At 34.1% G+C, this 23,031-nt stretch overlaps 1 protein-coding gene across 1 annotated transcript in view; it reads right to left on the bottom strand.

The window, feature by feature from the left end:
* The window catches only part of CADM2 (cell adhesion molecule 2), a 1,340,404-nt gene that overhangs the window by 769,750 nt on the left and 547,623 nt on the right, over window positions 1–23,031 (bottom strand). The gene's annotated exons all lie outside the window — the stretch shown is intronic.

The raw sequence follows: 23,031 nt of genomic DNA, 5'->3' as shown, positions 1-23,031 counted from the left end.
TTTCAGTCTGTCTATTTCTTCCTGCATTCTTTTGGCATTTTGAGAGAGTACACCACAGACTTGTAAAGGGTTGTTGTGTACTGATTTGAGTTTGGATACAGGATCAGAAATAGAAGAAAAGCACTGAGAAAGATTTGTGCTGGCCTGGCTGGCCTGGCTGGCCTGATTGTTTTTGTTTTCAGTTCTGTAGCATGAAAGGGCCATGTCCCCTAGTAAAGAAGAGCTGAATTATGTAAACCTCTGGCAGGGGATAAGGATGTGATTAGAGCCCCTGGAGCATCTTGATATCTGCTCCAAAATACGGCCCAGATCAAGGTTATAGCCTCTGAGGCAATGTGATATTCACTAGACAAAATATTTTGCTGAGGTGTCATGAGAGGCGGGGCCCTAGGTAGTAGGAATGATCCTCTGCATGATTCTTTTTTGTTCACTCTCTCCTATAAAAAGTTGGCAGTTTTTTTTTTTTCCTTCAGGGAGCATGAGACTCAGGATCTCTCATCCTGGTCAGTTGCTCCATTGCAGTAAAACCTTATGCTTTCTCTGATTGGAATGTTGTAAGAGTTTAATTCTTTAACTGAGGATATCCCAGAACCAGCTCACCCATGACAAACTGTTCTCAATCTACCACCTTAGTACATACCCCTTCCTAAAAGCTACTTAATGTTGGCTGACTAAAATGATTTTCAGTTCATTTCTTCGGCAGGGGGAAGCATAATGTAAGAGGCTCAGGCCAGTGCAATAGAGAATCATCCTGCCCCTCAGGAGTACACCTAGAACAATGAGAGGAAGGATAAAGGCACACTCAAAGCATCTTACTCATCAGTGAGATGGGAGCTAAGATAAAGGTCCTTGGGCTACATGCAGTTGAAGAAATAGGCTAAGGGAAACTAAATAACTTATCCCAGAGTCACAAATAGTAAATTGGAGATAGGACTTCAATCCAGATTCAAGGACTGCAGAGGCAAAGGTTTTTCTACTCTATCATGCCATTTTTTTCATAGTATCCCATTGAGTTTAGTAAACTTAAGACATATAGTAAGTATTCACTTTACAATTCTTTTGAAAAAGTGCTAAATTGTTTTCAGTAAAACATTTAATACCGATGGCTCATTGCAAAACGAGAACCAAAAAAGCCTACATTTTTAAAAATTGATAAATCACATAGCAACAACACTAATAATTTATTTATGAATGAGATAGATTAAAATTATCTTCTAACAACTTGAATAAATGAAATCTGTATTTTCTTAGATGGTGCTATGTATTACAAAAAGTTGCTTGAGTTCAATGGTAATGCTATTATTCTTTCTGAGTTTGCAATACTATCTTGTCCCTCTTGACTTTACATAGTTGCATGCTTTTATGATTTTAGGGTTAGGCACAGTTAATTTCAAAGCAATAAACACTCCTATATTGAAAGGATTTTCATCCTTTGCCTATTCTTTCATTGCTAACAAAAGTACATCAAAAATCATAAGACATCACTAGAAGTATAAATCCACAGGAGAGAAATCATCTACTTAGCTAACATAGTTAGTAAATAGAAAATTCCTTTCCTACGTTTCAATTCCAAAATTCAGAAAGAGAGAATTCCCTTTAATGCTATAATTAGTCAACATTATGAATGCATTGTTTAAAATGCTGACAGAAGCTTATGCATTAAATTATCTATGAACATGTTGGAGAAAAAAACTGTTTAAGTTCTTATATGATGTTCCCAACTTAATGGGAGAATGAATTTCTAAGATAGATTTGGTATATAGTTTGGTATATATAGAGCAGTTAATGAAGGATTTGAACAACAAATAAGATATAAATTAATATTATTTCTCATGCATTTTAGTTGTTGCCATAACAACTTCATATTGGGTCTTTTACTGATTCAGTGGGGCATCAGGAAGTGATGAATCAATCTGTGTAACTACTTATAAGAAAAAAAATGCAGTATGAACTTTTGGGTTGACCTTTTATATGTTCTATAGATTGATTGTGTTTTGTTTTTTTTTTTCACTCTCCCAGGAAATTGCTAAATTCTGGATGTGAAAATCCTTTCCCTTTGCTTGTTTTTCATATTATTTTACCTGTATCTATTCATGTGTATCACTCTACTTATATTAAAACCATTTATGTAAATATATTGTTTTGATTCATTAGATGATAAGCTTCTTGAGAGCAGATTCTACATCAAATATTTAGTCCAGTGCCTTTGGATTGGTTGAAATAAATGTTTGTTGAAATGTTTAACCTGTCAGTTTATAGTAAACCTCTTGAAAGTGAAGATAATATAGTAGGAGCTTTCAGAGAAGAGAATGCAAGGTTATTTAGTCCATAGGTATTTATTAAGCACTTACAATATGCAAGGCACTGTGCCAAGCCCTGGGAATACAAAAAAAGGAGAAAGACTACTCCTGCTCTCAAAGAGATTACAGCCTAATAGGAGAGAAGCCATCCAAACAACTATGTACAAACAAGCTATAGATAGAAAAAAATGAAATAATCAACCAAAAGAATATAATATAATTAAGGGTGAATCAAGAAAGGCTTCCTGTAGATGCTGGAATTTTATATGCAACTTCAAGGAAGCCAGTGAAGCAAGAAGGCTGAGATGAAGAAAAGCAATGAGGGACAGTTAATGAAAATTGCTGGAGTTTGGAAATAGTTTTATAAGAGAGACAGTAGAGAGGCCAGTGTCACTGGAACTCAGAATAAATGAGGTGGGATATAAGATGTAAGACAACTGTAAAGGGGTTGGGGAATAGGCTGTGAAGGGATTAGAATGCCAAACAGGGGATTTGCTATTTGACCTTGGAGTTAACAGGGAGCCATAAGTTAATTGAGTAGGGGTGTGATATGGTTAGGAGTGCACCTTAGGGAAGATCACATTTACAGCTCAGTGGAAGATGAACTAGAGAGTATTTCAAGTTTTGTGACTGAATTATTTTGTGATCAAATTCTCCTCTTCCTTAATATGCATGACTATATTAAAGACCATGATTTTGGTGATTGATTGCAATCTTGAACTTCTTCACAGTTTTAACATAGCAATGCCATTCTCTCAATTACGATGTTGACTTTCTAACACAAAGAAGGCAATGATGGACAGTTTCCCAGAAATTCATTTTCTCACTTAAAATTCTGCTGGAAAATTCTATTAAATTTTTAAAATTTTGTTTTTGGCTAGTGAGTGACAAATAGACATAGTATTTCTGCATAAAGACCGGGCAAGATGTTACCATTAAAAACTCATTCTGATTCTATTGGGTTAGACATCTATGGGAACAGGGAAAAAGTAAGAGATTAAAAATGCTTCACTGTTTCAGCACTTGAAAATGGTCATTACTGTTTCCAAGAAATTCATCAAGTTGGATAATTTATAGCTGAACATTCTCTTTTGAACCTTATATCACTTTTCCATTTAGAATTAATTTGTTTAAGCATGCATAATGGGGGAGGTGGGGCAAAGGACAACAGTTCTGATTTAAAAAGTGTCAAATGCTTTTTCAATAAACAGAATGTACTCCTGATTCTTTAAATGTGCACCCTAAGAAGATGTGTTTCTCTGGTTTAAGTAGATTAAATAAATGAAGCAAATTCTTTAAACAAAAGTACTTTACTATATTTGAACTTCTGATTCCCCTCCATCCCCTGGATCCATATTTTAGGATTTCTCAGAAAATCTAGGCTTCCAATCAACAACTTTTAATATTTTTACTATTAAGTTCCCATAATATAATCTAACAAAGGGTACATACAAAACATAATTGTGTTTTGTATCAAAAATAATGATAACCTATCATCTATCTTTCTATCTATCATCTTATATATTTTGGTACATGCCATTTCTATGATTAAATTATAAGGTCCTTGAGAATAAGGTCTGGGCTATTGCTATTTAGAATATCACACAATAGACCTTTCATAATCAGTTGTTAAATTGACTTACCTAACCAAATTTTCTCTACTGAAACTTGTCAGTTTAATGGCATTTATAAGTGTCTGCTATGTGCCACAAATGCTGGGGATACAAAGGAAGGCCAAAACACTATTCCAGCCCTCCAGAAGCTCACAATCTAATGGTAGAAACAATATTCAAAATAATTGTGTATATATGTGACATATACAGTGTAAATGCAATGCAATACCAGAGGAAAAGGCTTATTCGGAGAAGAGATGAGGAAGACCAAATAAAGACTTCTCGTTTAAGGTGGAATTTGATCTGAATCTTAAAGGGACCAGGAAAACTGAAGGAGGAGAACATTCCAGGCATGGGTGACAATGCAAATATATAGAATCCAAAGTGTAAGTATTTTATGTGAGGACTAGGAAGTAAGCCAGTATAGCTAGATTGTAGAGTGTGTGGAGGAAAGAAAACTATGTGGGTAATAGAAAGTTAGTTCAAGTGAAGGGAGGTTTACCATAGAAAACTGCCCCAAACCACTTAAAGTGAAAGATAGTATGCTATTTTTAGATATATTTATAGGAAAAGACTACTTCCTAACTGTTCAGTGACTGTAGGTTTGATACCTCTCCCCACAAGTACAAAAGGAAGTTGTTTTGGATTGGCTGAGGGACTTGACCATGTCCTTAAAGAGATATAAAAACCATCTACTCAGATGGAATCAAAAAGTCAAGTTCCTGGCAGCTAAAAGGAGAGACTATTGCCCCATAATTCCTGAGAAGAGATCACTTGGGATAAAGGAACATAGTCATTGAGCTTGAGGTCTCCAGAGAATTTGGCCTTTTTTTTTTCAGGATCCTAGCAGCATCCCCAGAAGTTGGTACCAGTGTCTTGAGGCAAGGACACACTGGATATGATGAAGGAAACAAATTCAAGGATCAAGAGACCAGAAGAAAAGATACAACAATACCTAAAAGGATTCCAGAAAAATACTTCCAAGAGCTATTACTTGTTTATGAGCTCTAAGCTTGAGCTCACTTCCCTTTGGATTTGATACATACTTGTATGAGATTTGTGTCACTGAGTATTGGGTGGGTTTTTTTGGGGGGTGGTTGTTTGTGTCAACTGTATCACTTTATTAAATACCATTTTCCAAATACACATTGAGTCTAACAAATTAATTGATATAACTGATAATCATGGTAGGATATACAGTAGTAGGGGTTTGTGGCCTATAGCACTAAAAAGCCAAGCCTCACTGAGGGAGTGTAGTAACCATGCTTTAAGGACAGAGAAGAAGCTCAACCAAAAGCCAAGCAAAAAATTACACTAAACCTAAAGGGAGCATCTTGAGAACTTCAGAAAAACAAATAAAACCTTTTTCCATAAGCTCCCTTTAAAATGATGTCCCCCTGTCCTCTTTCCCCTGGAATGCATATACTGATATGTTATTGTGTCCCAGACTTTCTGTGTGGGTGGGAGGGGATGTTTGTGGCAACTGTAGCATCTTATTAAATACCCTTTTGAAAGCTTTTGAATTAACTGACACTACCAATAATCATGGCAGAATGAGCTCCAGTGAGGTCTCATGAACTATAGCATTTAAAAGACAACTACTAATTCTTTAGGGCTACTCCTAAGTGTATTGGATGGCAATACTTCAATGACCCAACTCCACAGTGAGAGTTGAAAATGACAGAGTCCCCTCAGATCATGTATTATAACAGGAAATGGCCAAGCTATAAAGAGCTTTGTTTATATGCCAGAGGAATTTATATGTGATTCTTGAGGTAATTGGGAGCCAGTAAAATTTATTGAAGTGAGTAATATGGTCAGATCTGGGTTTTCCTGTCATCTATGGTGATTAAGGAGAATCCCTGATAGTAATTATTTATATACACAAAGTAACTTCTTATTACCCTTTAGTCTTTTCTTGGGATTAATGTGGTGGTGTGGAATGGAGGCGGGGGATGGCATGTCCAACTGTGTTAACCTTTTCTTGTTGTACTGATATACTGATAGCTATCTTTAATCATCTTGGATCTAGGGACTCAACATGTTTCTTCATTCTTTTTTATTAAAAACAGAAACCTAAATTGTACACAAAACTCTAATAGCTGGGCTAATACTTATTACAGAAGGATAGTTAGAGCCCACCTCTGGCATGTAATATTTCTTTAATTAACCAAGTGTCATGTCTGGTTTTACCTATGGATTTACCCTATTATGCTTGCCTACTCTGTCATATCTTTTTCTAACCTGTATTTGGGCCCAATCAGTCACAAATAATATAATTTTTTTTACCCTTAAGTGTATGTGACTCAGCAGCCATTTCAGTTTTCCTTATATTCCAGAACCTAGTGGTCACTATCTTTCTAACAATAGGAAACAGTTTTTTTTTTTTTTAAGCCTCCCCATTTGTCAGGAATGCTGTAGAGGGTACTTATGCATTGGACAGAACAATATAACCTGAAAGGACCAATAAATTCAATTCAATTCAATTCACTAAATACTCATTCATTGATTCATTTATCTATCTATCTATCTATCTATCTATCTATCTATCTATCTATTCGTTCTTTTGTTCACTTGCTTGTTCACTCATATACTTATTTATTTATTTGCTTGTTCATTTACCTATTTATTTATTTGCTTGTTTACTTATCCATTCATTCATTTATCCATCCATACATCCATTCATTCATTTATTCAATTTTTTGTTTGTTCATTTTCTTGCTGGGGCAATGAGGGTTAAGTCACTTGCCCAGGGTCACATAGCTACTGTCAAGTGTCTGAGGCTGGATTTGAACTCAGGTCCTTCTGAATCCAGGACCAGTGCTTTATCCACTGTGCCACCTAGCTGCCCCCCCCCCACTAAATATTTATTAAGCAACAATGTGTACAGGGTTCTGGGAAAGATAAAAATTTTAATGTATGATCCCTGGCCTTATAAAATATCTCTCCCATGTATTTTACTCGCAAAAGCAAATATTTTGTTTAACCTAAATTTAAATTAAAAACTATTTTCTTTGCTATTCCCTAGTCATGGAAATCAGATTTAAAAAAAACTAGTTTCACAAAGATTTTCTAGCTTTTATCACAAAATATTTTCTCCATATTTTGGATAACTTTAATTGGACTTTATTATTCCAATATAAATGTTAGGTCTGTTTACACAAACTGAAAATATTTTCCTCCTTTATTTTAATTAAGTTGTCAAAGGAATGAATGTGAACTGTTTCAAAGGACTAGGTCAGAGCATCACAACAGGTTTTGAAACTCCATTAAGAATTTTAAAAGTTATAATATTGCTGTCTGTATCTTTTTCTCCACCTCCCTCTTTTTCCTTGTGATTCTGGGTTGAAGTTGGCAGTGCTAATACTGCTTTAAGCTTGGATAGGGCAAAAATACATCAGGTTAACCAGCCTGTATTTGGAAAACTTTTTATCAATGCGGAGAGACAATACTAAATGGAATATAGATCTCAGAATGAGGAAAACTTGGATTCAAGTATAGCACTTATACATACTGACTCTGTAACCTGAGAAATTCACTTAACTTCTAATATCTAATATCAAAGGAAAGAACATGTCTTTCGAAAAAAACTTTTGTTTCAATAGATATTAATTAATAATATCCTGATCTCCAAGAATATGGTGACTTTTTTGTTATTCTGTGTCATGTTTAAAATTTTCAAGTATAATGTCACTGTTTAAATAACAATGAAAATGATTGTTACTCAATATAGAATTGGTCAATTTCTTTATTAATGTGAAAGAATGCACCATGATAGAAATTCTTGAGGATAAATATGTAAATATGAATGTTATAATAATAAAACTACTATTAAAAGTGTTTGTCACTTAAGTTTATCTTATTCTAAATTTCTAATGTTAAAAAGGGTAGATGCTTTCTCCATCAAATAAGGGGAATGAAATGATGATCTGAAAAAATATATACATAACTCCTTCAATAAACGTGCATCTTTAAAACCCTAATAGATAATTATATTTTTGGTTGAAGGTGCATTTTCTCATACATGTTAATTTTTAATTGTGAAATCTGATTAATGAAAACCCATATAAGTAACTATATCTTTCTAGAATTCATATAAAAAGAAACATGAAGGAATCCCTTTTTGTTAAATCTTCTTTCCTCTTCAAATTATTTTAGATGAATGAAAAGACACCCTGGCACACAAAGAATTTAAAGAAGAGATTTGCTATTTTAATTTATGTACCCTGGAAATAATGAAAATAATAATATTAATAGACCTGACTTTATGTCACACTGAGGTTTGTAAATTGTTTTGTATATTCCAGAATCTCTCCTCACAAGTACACCTAGAGTACAGTGCCTAAACTGGTCCTCATAATAATCCAATGGAACTTGTCTTGTTATCTTCATTTTACAGGAGACAATCAAGACTCAGAAAGATAAAGTGATATTCCCATGCTCACACAGCTAAGAACTACTTGGGTGGGATTTGACTCTGAATTCCTCCTAAAATGTACTGTTCTTTTGATTTCAAAGATCTCTTCTTGGAGTAGATGATCCACCATGTAACTTTGAAATATTTTTAAAAATCCATAGTGATCAAATTGAGAATTGTCAATATTAAAATTCTATTGTGTAGTATCAAATCATATTTTCCAAAGGAATTAAAATTGTTTCTGATATTGAAACATATCATTAAAAATGTGCTAACTCTGCGATAAATGAAAACATGTTCCACTATTACCAAATGTAATTTTGGCATTTTAAATCATAAAAGATTTTTTTCATATCATAAAACTAACATTTTCAAAAGTATTCAAAATTGTGTAATAGCAAACTCAAATGTTAAATTATATATATATACATATCCAAGTGCTGATACGTATTTAAATTATATCTCTATATACATATGTATTATATCTACATCTACATATATTATATATATGTACTGTATATATGTTTTATATATATACATATATATATATTCCATCTAGTTAGCCAAGAAGCACAAGAGATAAAAATGAAGGTATCGAATGAAAAATTATACACAAGCACATAAACACAAACACATTCCTTAGGTTTTTCCTTTTTCTATATAAAACAATTATATTGAGAAATGTCAAGAAATAGATTCAATGAATCTTTGTTTTGATACTTAATGCCACCATACTGATTAAATAGAAAAGAAATCACATGCTGTATTTACTTGCATAATTGCTGCCCTTTTCATCCTTGTTTTTCAAGCTGTTCAATTCAAATTACCCTGTACAAAAGTCTACATGCAGCAATTATACGATGGTGACCAATATGTGAGTAAATATAAGTAAATGAAAACACTGTAGACATTCAGCAAAAGCACTAATCCTATGCTGAACCTCCTGCCAAAAATGAAATACCTTAGCTAGGTATCAAAAGATTAAAAAAAAAAACAAAGCAAGACAATCAAATACAAGGAAGCAAGTTTGCATGCACATTTTAAAGGCATATGGTAAGCATATCCAGAGTGAAGCATTTTTTAATAATCCATTTTCATTTTGAGAAGGAACGTAAGATATCACATTTTCCAGATCCTTATTTTGATAGGAAATCTGTATTCTTCTTCCCCAAACATTAATGTGATGAATAATATCTGAAAAAGCTGATAACCCTAAGTTTCACAAATTACTAAAATATTTCCACCACACTGAAATAGGGATGCTTTACCTTGGTTGAAAATAAATTGTTGGTGAGTAATTACTGAAGTTCAGATATTAAAATTAAAAAGCTCATAGCCACATATATAATAAAAACTGAGCATATACAAACAGAAAGCCAAAGTTAGCAACACAGAATGGGCAGGTTTGCAGGGAGTGGCAAATGCCACATGTCCTCAAATATTCCCATGATCAGTTGGCCTCATTGCCTGAAACTCCTACTACCATACATCACATTTCTCTAAAAAACTCCATATGGTATCCTTTATAATTTTCATAATCCCTTAATTACTAAGTCTAAATTTATTCACAGGTAGTTTTTCACTACAGAATGTCAAGAAACACATTATTTCTGATGCAACTAATTATTCTTCCCCTTTTTGTCTCCCATTATCCATTATCATTTTTACTTTACCAATTAAACTTTGAGGTGGATAGTGATACTAAGCGTGTAGTTCATGAGAGTATTTCATCTCTCTCTCTGTCTCTCTCTCTCTGTCTCTCTCTCTCTGTCTCTCTCTCTGTCTCTGTCTCTGTCCCCCTTTCTCACATTTTATTGTTGCCATTTTTTTTAACATTATGTTCAATGAATCTCATACTCCACTGAACATGTCCACTGTAACATACAAAAAAAAAAATAGCCAAACTGACTGACAAAAGCGACAAATTATCAGTGGTCCTCACTCCAAATTTATAATCCTATCATTGTATTCACAAGTATAGCACTGTATTAGAAGTTATGGATGAGTTGTATTCTGCTTGATAAAAGGAATACCTACATGGATGAGACCATAGATACTTGAAAAACATTTCTGAATAGAAACTTTCAAGAGTTTAACTTGTAGTAAATAATAGAAAGATTATATTTTGAAACTTTGTTCCTAATATGAAAGTTATGAAACAGTGAGTAATAATTACCAAAAAGGAAAGGAGGATATTAATTAATCATTTACTTACCTGTCAAATCTAGCTAATGCCTACAGTCAAGAATATCTGTGTTCAAATTTTACCTCAGACACTTACTAAATGTATGACCCCGGCAGGCAAGTCATTTAACCCTGTTTGACTCAGTTTCCTCATGTGAAAAATGACCTGGAGAAGGAAGTGGCAAACCACTCCAATATCTTCTAAGAAAACCCCAAACGGGGTCATGAAGAGTCAGACACAACTGAAATGACTAAACAACAACAATAAAAAGAGATTTTATATATTAGAAAATAGTAATATAGGTCAGAAGTTATTAATGTTCTCCATATCACTTTTGGTTCCTAATATCTTCCTTGACATTTTCTATTCTTTTCGTCCACTGAGAGATATCTTACAAAGCAATTCTAATCATAAAAGGGGTGAGGAAAGAGGTACTTTTTTGCCTACATTGCAGCATATTTGTTCACTTTTCTAAATATATAAGGTATGTGGTGAAATATAAAATGAAAAGTGAACACTTTCATCATTATTTTCCCTTATATTTACTGAGGAACCAGGCAAGTCATCCAAGTGCTATTTTCTTTTTTAAAGGTATGTCTTCTAATAAACAAATAACTCTTTTGCTCAAATGGATGCAAGGTTCTCTCCTCAGGGATCTACTATGTTTCCACAACACTCTAGGGAACATGCAATCTAACCTTTTGTGAGAAGGAAGTTAACTCTAAGTCCCAGGGAGTATTGGGTTGGCACAGTGCAGGAACATTTCTTCAGAAGCAGACTGGAGTAAGCCTAAAGAAAAACTGTTGAAGAGTTAGCCAGATAGGGAAGAATGTCTGGTACATTTGGACAACACAAAAGATGTGTAGGTAACTCAAGGCTGATAAATGAGCAGGGGAATGTGACTGTCTGCTAGGCAATAAACCCCTAGATAACTGCCAAGAATACAGTGAATATGAGTCAGAAGACTGGGCTTAAGCTCCTAGTCTGCCACATAGAGAAGCAGTGTGGTGAAAGGAAAAAAAAAGGAGGGGGGTGCACTTGAAATCACGAGAATGGATTTGAATTCTGCTCCACTCCCTAACACACACACACACACACACACACTCATGCACATGTGCACTAGTTGTATTACCAAAGACAAGTTTCATAAACATGCTGAGCATCAAAGCATTTTCTCAGGAAGAATTCACTTCAGGAAATGGGGTCTATGAAAATACTATCACACCAGTATTCCATTACACCAATCTTCTAATTGTAATTTTGGGGATAGTTTCTATTAAGATTCCATTTACTCTAGAGCTAATATGCAGTTCTTGTCTACTTTACATCCTCCTGCTACCTTAATCTCTGTTGCCCTAAATTGTAACTGTATATACCAACTCTCCATTTATTTTTGTTGTCCAGTCATTCAGTTGTGTCTGCCTCTTCATGATGCCAATGTTGTCCATGGGGTTTTCTTGCCAAAGATACTTGAGAGGTTTGCCATTTCCATCTCCAGTGGATTAAGGTAAACAGAAGTCAAATGATTTACTCAGGATCACACAGACAGCAAATGTCTGAATCTGGCTTTGAACTCATGTCTTCTTCATTCCAGCCCTAACACTCTGTCCACAGTTTGATGTAGCTGTCTCTCCACTTATACCTCACTGATATTCATCTCACTAGCCAGTTTAGGCCTACCACATTCCTGTTCCTCTCTTCCTCTGTCACTTCCACTGTGTTCTTTAGAACTGCTTTTCGGGGTAGCTAGGTGGCGCAGTGGATAGATCACTGGCCTTGGATTCAGGAGGACCTGAATTCAAATCTGACCTCAGACACTTGACACTTACTAGCTGTGTGACCCTGGGCAAGTCACTTAACCCCATTTGCCTCACCAAAAAACAAAAAAACCCTGCTTTTCCCCTGTAAAATACTGATTATGTGGAAAGAATGGAAAATTGTTGGATTTAGAATTAGGCAAAACCTTGCATTAAATACTTCTGACAGTTTCATGACCCTAGACAAGTCACTTATGCTTTCTAAGTGTTAGTTGTTTTATCTTTAATCATCATTTTGTACCTGCAGTATCTACTTCACAGGGTTGGTGTGAGAATCAAATGAAATAATTTATGTAAAGCACTTTGAAAACCTTAAAATGACATGTAAATGACAGCTATTACTGGTACTAACTTTGTGATCTCTATCATATTCCTTAACCCATCTGTGCTTAGCTTTATTATCTGTAAAATTAGGAAGTTTATATCTGATGATCTTTTCAATCTCTAAAATCCTATGATCTTAATTCCTGATTCATCAGTACTATATTTAAAAGAAGAACAAATGACAAAGCAACATGGGATCGCAATCTAGATTAATAGAATGTCTACTGAGCAGAGATAATGTCTTTCCTTAGAGTCAGGGAATCATAGTGTGTTGGTGCTAGAAGGAAACTGACAGAGTATTCTACTCTGAATATGAAATCTCTCTAGTACTATCCTTCCTCCAATCTGACAAGCTCCCTCAAGCCCTATCATTTTACTGATGAGGAAGATGACAGATGAAGAAGATGAGAGAGATAGGTTATGCTGATTGTGAAATTAGACTAAATTTTAAAATCATGCTTTTATCTCACTTTACACAAAAGATATGAGAATATGTACAATTATTTTTATTCATTGCACTTGAGAAGCTTATTACTAATTCTTTCATAGAAGGAACAATGCTTTTGAAAAAGTCAAAGCTCTATTTTTAACATTAATGCATTTTAGTATATTGGATGCCTGAGGTATGCACTCCCAGCAAGGTATACTAGTAAGTAGGTAGATGATATCATATTTTTCTGTGAAGACAGAGAGGCTTCATCTTTGAAAAAAACAACTGTTTCTGACTGTTAAATAAAAATAATGAGATAAGAATAATTGCATCACATGATATAATATATTCAAAGGACTTTGCGATCTTTAAAACATGATATGCTATCAATTATTAGTATTGTTACTATTTCTACTACTAGTATTGCTGCTGCTGCTGCTACTACTACTACTACTACTACTACTACTACTACTACTTCCTTAAGATGGGTTGTTTTAACTGAATATTTGAATTAATAATTATGTCTTTTATTTTCAGGCAATCAGAATTTCAATTAGCAATAACATTTTTAGATGTCTCTAGGAAGATCCTACTCTGATGGTTTCCCTGTGGTGTGGTCAACCTGGCTTCTCAACTCCTAAGCCAACCAAGCTAGGACAGCTTTGAGTATGGACTCAGGGTTAAACCGCTGACCAAAGACCACTCTAGCTAATGTAAGGTTTTGTAGAACACACCATGTCTCAGTTTGTCACTAGTGGCTCCCATGTTAAGGATTTAAAACTGGGTATGGTTGCTCATAGCAAATAAAGATAGTCTAAATGAATATTTATACTTATTTTACTTCTTCAGCAGATATGAAGTTCCTCCATCATACTAATGGGATAATAGGACAGTCAGATATTGCCTGGCTAAAGGTCTAACCACACCCTGGTTGGTCTTTGAAAAACCAGCTACTAGCTATGCAGAGAGAACAGTCTATTAAGAGTCATTTGAAAAAGGAACTCATGGTCCAGCTGCGGTGTTTAGATGAATTGTGGAGAAGAGCAGGATTAAGGAGCACTAACAGATACCATAATAAGAGAAAAGACATTGAGGCTCTGCACTACTACAAGCATGAGTTCCTTTGGAAATATGTACTCTCTATATGTATGCTATTCTCTTCTATTACTGTATTCAGTGTGTTAATCTACTTGTACCAACAAGTCTATGTTTATCTGTAGAAGGGAATGGGGGTATTAAAAAAAATAAGACTTGCTGTTCATGCAAAGACATTTTAGAAGATGCCTTTGGCTGAGCTAATTGTGATAACTGATTAAAAAGGTATGAGCTGGTGGTGACTCAGAAAATTTATTTAGTAGTACAGACCCTTGAATACAAAGGACCTTGAACTCTGAAACTGGAGTAATTACCTCCTTAGGAAATCCCAGATACAATGTGCCGTAGTATACTAGAGGGGTTGCTACACTAAATTTTAGGAGTGTAACCTTCAGAAATTTGACCAACAAGATATAATTTTTCTTTCCCTGTACATCTTAGGAGAAGCGTAAAGATATTGTCATCTTCATATCGGGAGGGAATGATCCTCGCAGAGGAATCACACATGTTTTAAATCTTGACCAGCAAAGAAGGAGTCTGACAAAGGAAATATTTTCAAAGAAAGACATATACTCTTCACAGATAATACCATGACCAACAAATCGGAGAATCTTGAAAAAGGCTTGGAAGAACTCTCATTAGGGAAATCTTGTTTTTGATTTTTATTAATGGATTTTTGACATCTGTTTTTCATACATAATATAGCAGAACAAAAATCTGCAATGTGTAAGAACAGCATGTTAAATTTCTCAATTGACATAGGATTTTGACCAGCTTTTGTAAGAGGCTAAACTATCCCAGAAATAGTTAAATGTTTACTAAAAACGATTATGGTGTGAGACAAGGGAAGATTTTTATTTATATCAGTCCTTTGGGGACAAATTTTAAATTCTTTTGGTTCAGAGTGGCATTTCTATTAGTATGAAGTTGCTTAATGTAGCATGAAATGCCACAATAAATAATATATTATATTTTGCTCCCCCCACAAATTTGCAATAATTAAATATCCTGTTACCTCATCCCTAAGAGAAAGCATAATACATTTATGTATGATGCTGACAACACAACTCTCTCATAGAAGCTTTGATCTTTCTACTGCAGATGAGACTTAAATCCCTTATTTGTATACAAATTATAAGTTGTTAAATCATTGCTTTAGATCCAAATCTTGTTTGAAGTGCATAGTTTGTATTCCAGAAATGCAATTAAGAGTTCTCATCAATTGGGGTGATTTAAATAAAGAACAAAGTCCATTTTTTCCAAAATCAGTTGAAAATTTCCTTAAGGGTCTATCAAAATAGGATGATAGGATACAATATAGTGTATGCAAAACTTTATGCAGATAAAAGGTTGGGTCACTAATAACATTTTGGAACACTGGGGGCTTATTTCTTTATTAGTTTTTTCCCCTCAATGAATTGACTCAGTATATAACAAAATTATATGTCTATAAGATATTTATTAAAAAAAACAAAGCATTTGGTTCAAAGTAAATATAAGGCAAAGGGAAATCACATTAAATGATAGCCAATCAGAAAACTTCAACTTGATTGGAAATTATTTATTTTACAAATAAAATATATTAGAAATCTCCATTAAAGAAAAAGAAACACTCGAGAAATACATTCACAAACATTGTATTATGTAACACAACCACCTCATCAGAGACATAGATAAGCTATTCTCATCTACGATAGTAACAGGTGAATTAATTTGTATAAGGCTAGGTGGCACAGTAGATAGAGTGCCAGCCTTGGAGTCAGGAGAACCTGTGCATAAATCCTGAATTGGTCACTTACTAGCTCTGTGACCCTGGACAAATCACTTAATCAAGTTTGCCTCAGTTTCCTCATTTGTAAAATGAGTTGGAGAAGGATATGGCAAACCACTCCAATATCTTTACCAAGAAAACCCCAAATGGGGTCACAGAGAATTGGACATGACTGGAATGATTCATAACAACAATGAACAACTAGATATAGATAAGCACACTCACAAAAACACAGAGGTTTTCACCTCTAGTATTCTCATCAAATAATAACCATTTATTAACTATGTACTAATCCCAGGCATTATGTTGAATTTTAATGACACATACAACAAACAATCTGTGTGTCTATACATGTGTACATGAGCATACACACACATGAGCATGTAAAAGAGCTAACAAGTAATTTGGGGAATGGAGAGGGGAAGACACTAGCAATTGGGGAACCAGGAAATATGGAGACAGTGACAGGGACTGGGTATTGATAGAAACCAAAGGTTCCCAGATGTCAAAGTGAGGGGGAAGATCATTTCACTATTGGTAGACAGGCAATGAAAAAGCATGGTAATGGGAGAAAAAATATCATATGAAGAAAAGCAAGGAGGCTAAGTATGTGTGAAGAGTACTAAGGTGTAAGTAGGCCAAAAAGGTAGTAAGGAGCCAGATTGAGAAACACTTTAAAAGTCAACAGAAGAATTTTTACTTGATCATAGAAATAATAAAAGTCACCAGAGTTTATTAAGTATGGAGGAAGATGGTCAGAAATATACTTTAGGAAAATAATTTTGATAGGTGTATGGAAGATGGGTATAATGGGACAGAGACTGGAGAGAGACCAATTAGGAGGCTATTGCAATGGTCCAGGTGAAAGGTGGTAAGAGACTAAACTAGGGACATAAAAGTACAGTATGATAGATGTTAGCTGGAAATATTTAGTCCACAGTATAGACACAGCTATTGAATCAGCTTAATGATGGATTTCTGCACATTTCTTCACACTGGGACTAATGAAATAGTAGTAATACTTAAATCTGTGAACTTACTAATGTGGGATAGTTCAAACAACAGGACAAATCACATCATCCATCTGTATCTTCTAATTTTGTTTGATTCTTGTCTATGTTATTACCCAAATTCTTTAAAGGACTTCTATCTTCTAGACAATAACAATCTGTCTTCTAGAATAAACGTCTTGACTTTTCACGTGTACTAGTAAGACAAATCAGTTATCCCTGTTCTCCTTAGAAGAATGGTTTAACTCCTTTTCTTGTCAGATGTCCCTCTGAGTATATCACTTAACTACTTTTCCTGGATTTTTCTTCATTAGTAATATGTTCCATACTACTCATGCCCACCTGTACACTGATCCATTGCCTTTTGATAAGAGAACCAATTTTAATTTTTGTCCCATGCCTGTGACTTTTTTAGTGTGGGGAGCCCCCTGGGATGATAATTCCTTCTTTTTTTTTTCTTTTTTTTTTTTTAGTGAGGCAATTGGGGTTAAGTGACTTTCCCAGGGTCACACCGCTAGTAAGTGTTAAGTGTCTGATGTCGGATTTGAACTCAGGTACTCCTGACTCCAGGGCCGGTGCTCTATCCACTGCACCATATGATAATTCCTTCTACTGATGAAGCTCACCAGTTCATCTCTAATTTATATTTAGAGTGTTTTCTGCTATAGTAAAAGATTTTATGATTCAAGTAGCTTGTATGTGTCCGAGGTAGAACTTAACCCAAGATGGGTTATTTGACTGTAAAACTAGCTCTGCACCCATTACTCCATGCTGCCTCCCACTAGAATCAGTAGGATGAACAAAAACATCATATGATATGTTGGTCCCTATAATAATATTTCATAGAAAAGGAAAGAATAAAAAAGTCTTGTAAGAAGTCCAATTATTTTCTCTTTAGTCCTAACAATGGCAATGCATTCAGGAAAGAATATTAGGTAAGCATAATTTATTTTATAATTAAATATATTGATTTTCCTACTATGAATACATTGAAAACTAACTACATATTTTGTTTTGTTTGCTTTGTCTCAATTGCTGTGATAAAAGTAATAAAAATAATTCTCAGGGTTAAAAGTTCTAAATTCTGATGCTTCTAAGGGCATTTGGCCTAACACTGGGATTGCACTGGGGCTGTTAGATTTCAAGTCATGTTCATGTGCTCTGTTGCAGCTCAGAGTAAATTCATTTTTTCCTAGTCTTATGGTAGCCTCCTAAGCCCTTATACACTCTAATAAGACCCCAAGAGTAACCTCTTCTCTGAACTATATTGCTTTTTTCACTCTATCACCCACCATATGAGAGATCAGTTTACAATAGTATGTCTTCTTGGGACTATGTCACACTGTATATAACGCTGAAGTAATATATTTTCTAAGTCAGAATGCATTATTATACCCAGGGTGCCCTAGTCAAAGCATTATCTAAGTGGTTGTCCTTTACATTTGAAAATGCTGTTATTACATCCTATTCATATGATTGCAGTTAACAAGACTGATGGGTTACCTGTTCTGCTTTCCAGAGCAGACCTGCAATATATTCCCATATGGGTCACTGTGGCAATTGTTTGCGTATCTTTATCTTTTTACAGCTGATTCTTCTTTTGCTCATTACCATTATTACAGTATCATTAGATTTATACTATTTCTCCTGCATACTAACACTTTTTACCATTTGCAAGTAATTGATATTTGGGCTTTGTGAAATAATTATTTTGTAAATAATATTTCACTTGCTCTCCCTACCTGTAATCAGTCACTTCAGCCTACCACAAGATATCCTTAGAAATCCTGCTAAAATGGAGTATACTATCTTTAAATAACTGTTTAACAAAATAGAATGTCTGCAACATATCACTGGATAATAAGTATGCTATGTTCTATTTTAAAGCAAAATCTACTTATAAGGTGACAAGAAGCACCTTTAAGAATATTAAAGTTGCAACAGACTTTAGGACTCATCTAATACAATGTGACCATGATCACAGAATAAGTGGAAAAAACAGAACTCAAATCCAGGTATCCTTAGTCCAAGTTTAGAGTTCATTAAATTATACTATTAAAGGAGAAAATATGAACTTATAGGACCACTCACATGGAAAAAACAGAATATAGGTAAATGTATTCTATACAAATAAGTTATATGCAATTTTACAATAAATATAAATGGCCAGCTGTTGTAATAGAAAGTGAGTTAATACAACACAGAAGACCTCTATGTGAAATATCAGTATAAATCATAGTACGTGGATTAGTTCTAGGATACAAATGGAATATAAATAATGGGGAAAATTGCACCCACAAATTTTTGACCTATCCATACCATCAGACAGGCGAGCAGGATTCAACCTGACAATGCCTCAAGTATATCCAATGTAAGAGTTTCTCTATCGATAAAGAGTGTTGGAAGATGAATTTTTAAAAATTAAAATTGTACAGTGTAGGCTAAAATTCAATGCCTATGACAATTATTGTGTCACCATGGGAAAGACTTAGAAAATCTCTGACCTTCAACACTATCATCTGTAAACTGCAAGGTGAAATACCTATAGTCCCTAATTTATAGTATTCTTGTGAGAATTATGAATAATAAAGTAAAGATTTAAGTATTATACTGGCTTGACTGGTTATTTTCTTCCATATACTAAATTAATCATATACCTGATTATTCTGCCTTCCTCATTGTTCCTCATCACAACCTCCATTGTTCTACCAGAAGGAGGTGCTCTATACTGACAGTGAACTGGAATGAAGAATTGAAGGGGGGAAAGAAAAGTGGCAATGATGAGTGGTAAGAAAGAATATATACATATATGTATACATATGTGCACATACATACAAAGTGATTAAATAGAGGAAGCCCTGGATTCTAAAAGGACAGAGAAGGGAGGGAAAAATAATCCAAGCATGTGGAACAGCTAGTGCAAAGGTACAGAGATAAGAGACAGAACATTGTGTGTGAAGAAAAGAAATTAGACCAGTATGGCTGGATTGTAAAGAATGCATAGGGATTGGGCACGTAGTTCTGTGTAAAGAGCCTAGAAAGATAGAAAAGGACCAAATTGTGATATAGTGTAGTAATGCTTGACTTACTGTTGACATAGTGCTTTGAAGTGACATATGCTGTAGCTGAGATTACAAAATTATATAAGTATTAGAATTTTATTTTATGTCTCCAATATCTGTAAAACAATATTTGGATTTTTTTTCTATTTTATAGGTTTTTAAGGTTGATGATTAAAGTAATAAAGGACTAAGTGATAAATGGTTAAAATAAATTATTGGGCAAATTTCTCTATTTACTCTTTGAAAATTTAATGAAATAGGCGAGATTATCAGAGGGGTTTATGCAATATAATGTTAATGAGCTTTGTGCCTGTAGTTAAAAATATTTCACAGTAATCCCAGTATGAAAAGAGCTGATTTTAATATCCTGTAGCATTTACCTGCCTTAAAATTTATCAGTATATTTTTATGATTTTTAAATCTTTAACTCCAGAGGTTCATGATTAATTAGAACAACACTAAAAATATGCTTAATAACCATTTTGTCTTGAAAGTAATTTTAATATAACAAATGACAAAAAATTCAAATAGAAATTTGACAAATAAATATAAACCGATATCTTATTTTTCTTATTTTGAGAATTTTCCCCAAAATCCTTACTTTGAGTTAGTTGTCATTTCTATTAAAAAATAGGCTCACAAAGGCGAAATTACTTTTCATAGTCAAGGAGCTAGCAAGTATCTGAACCCAATTTTTTAACTCTAGGTTTGACTTTTTCTTTCTACAATATCACACAATCTTTTAATATTTTCCCATATTAAAGGAAGATTCCCTGAAAAAATGATTCTTTGCTGTTCTAGCAGCAACCTAAATTGACTGTTGGAAGGACTGCCCACTGAATGATCTGGCTGCTTTAAATTGTTCACCTTAAAATGTTGCATATCTCATGAATAACCATGTTGACTTTCAAAATCAATATTTTTGTCCCTTTTAGATGCTTACAGCAGGGAAAGGAATGTTCTTAGAAACTGAAGCTTGACAAACTTGAACAACCTTTCCTTGTATCTTTTGGCTTAATAAAATTTCAATGTTTAGTTTAGTTTAGTTTTCTTTTGCTTAATATATAAACAAGCAAAAAGGAATGGGTAAAAACCTGCCAATTAAAATCTGAATAATAGTAAATTATTGCCATTGGACAATATTTACCTTAAGTACAGACAGCCTTCATGGTATTAATAAAGAATGTAAAAAAGGAATAAAATTATTAAAAGACTCTACAGAGTAAAGAAGCTTAAATTTCTTAAGGAAAATGCACACATACTTATTTGAAACATATCAATCTTCTAACTCAATACAGCTTTCCAGTACATACTCAAAGTGAACTTTAAAGATATCAATGATTTCATGCTATCAGTGATCAAAGTACATTGATTTAGAGCAAGAAGGGACCTTGGAAGTCATTTAGTCCAAAGTATTTATTTTTCAGATGAGGGCACTGAGGTATCTATTGAAATGTTTCACTTAAAAGGCATTAATGATACAGAAAAATTCCTCCTAACAATTCATTCTATTATTCTGCCCATTTTTCAAAAAGAATACACTTTACACGCTGAACTAGACAAAACATCAATTTGAAACTGATTTACTAGTCTTTCACCATGGGTGAAACACAGGGGTTTTTTCCATAAAGTTCGTGTCCCAAGGGATTGAGATTGATTGCTTCACACAATACATGGTGACAAAAAGATTTACAGTTTTAGATCAGAGCTCTTGGTACAGGCACAGGCGTCGTGTGGTATTACTTCAAAGACAGTGTGCATTTTAAGATGAATTGGTCCTGAGGAAGACCTCAGGTGAACTGCCAGACTCAAATTGCAAAGTCACAATTTGTTTTGACATTGTGTTTCTGCCTTTGCCTGTCTTTTCCTTCCAAATGTTTAATAGTGGAATACATTTATTTTATATTAGGTGCTTCAACATTTTGTTGAAATATTTTTCTGTTACCTCCTGAACACAAAACATGTGGGATACTTAGTATAAAGTAAAAACTAAGAAAGTAAAAATACAAAATCCTATATTACCTGTCAAATAAACAATTACACCTCAAAATGTTTTGTCCATATATAAATGTGTGTGTAGTTCTTATATGTGGTAAAAATTATTTGTGGTATAGGCAGCTTTTGAAGGACCTCTCCTTTTGGGGGAGAAAGGATTGAATGGTCCCTGAAGGGAAGTTGGAGGGCTCTTCTGGAATGCTAGCTCTCGAGTCACTTCCAGAACGCTAGTTCACCTTCTCGGTGTGGCGACTGTTGACCTGCGGGGCGCATGCTGGTTCTTGGTCTGGCGGGCTGTTCAGGTGTTTGGTGAGTTTAATTACGGAAAACCCTAAATTCCTTTGAACTAGCTAAATTAGAAATGGCCTGGGTTTTAAATAGGCTAAGTTTAGAGTTAAAAGCATTTCTCTGTATCTCTATTTTCCTATTTTCTTATCTTTGATTTTTTATTAATTTCACCTTTGTTGTTTAATTAATTCCCAAGTAATAAAATATGATCCTTTTGTGAACTAAAGCTTAGAGGCTCCTTTCTTATTGACCTGGGAGAAATATCTAAAAGGGCAGTTCAGAGCAGAGGGAGAATCTAAAAGGTCCCTCATATTTCCGGGACACCAATATTAAGGCAAGTCACCCAAACTACACTCCCTATATCAAATTTTTGCCCTCACATATATTAAAAAAGAGGGAAAATATGTTAAACAGGATTTAGTATCACCCAGTTTTCTAACAACATATAGGATTATAATGCTAAAAATCTGGCATTATTTAGGTAAGAATGTTGTAGAAAATGTGAGGTTATTTTCTTTGCATTAGGATAGAGATTAAGATCACATATCAATCCAAGTAAGCTATTTTTAAAAATCCCTACTTAATTTCATATTTCTTCTTCATAGTTTTTAATGATAGGGGAAAATATTAAAATAGATGTCAGGGCACTTGAAGTCCTTCAGAACAGAAATTGTAAACATGTGAAGAATCTTTACACATGAAGAGTGGATTTTAGGTCCTTTAA

Source organism: Dromiciops gliroides, chromosome 3 (genome assembly GCF_019393635.1).
Source record: "Dromiciops gliroides isolate mDroGli1 chromosome 3, mDroGli1.pri, whole genome shotgun sequence".
NCBI classification, from domain to species: Eukaryota; Metazoa; Chordata; class Mammalia; order Microbiotheria; family Microbiotheriidae; genus Dromiciops; species Dromiciops gliroides.
Note: the sequence above shows the minus strand (reverse complement) of the source record. Positions and strands in the feature narration are given on the sequence as shown.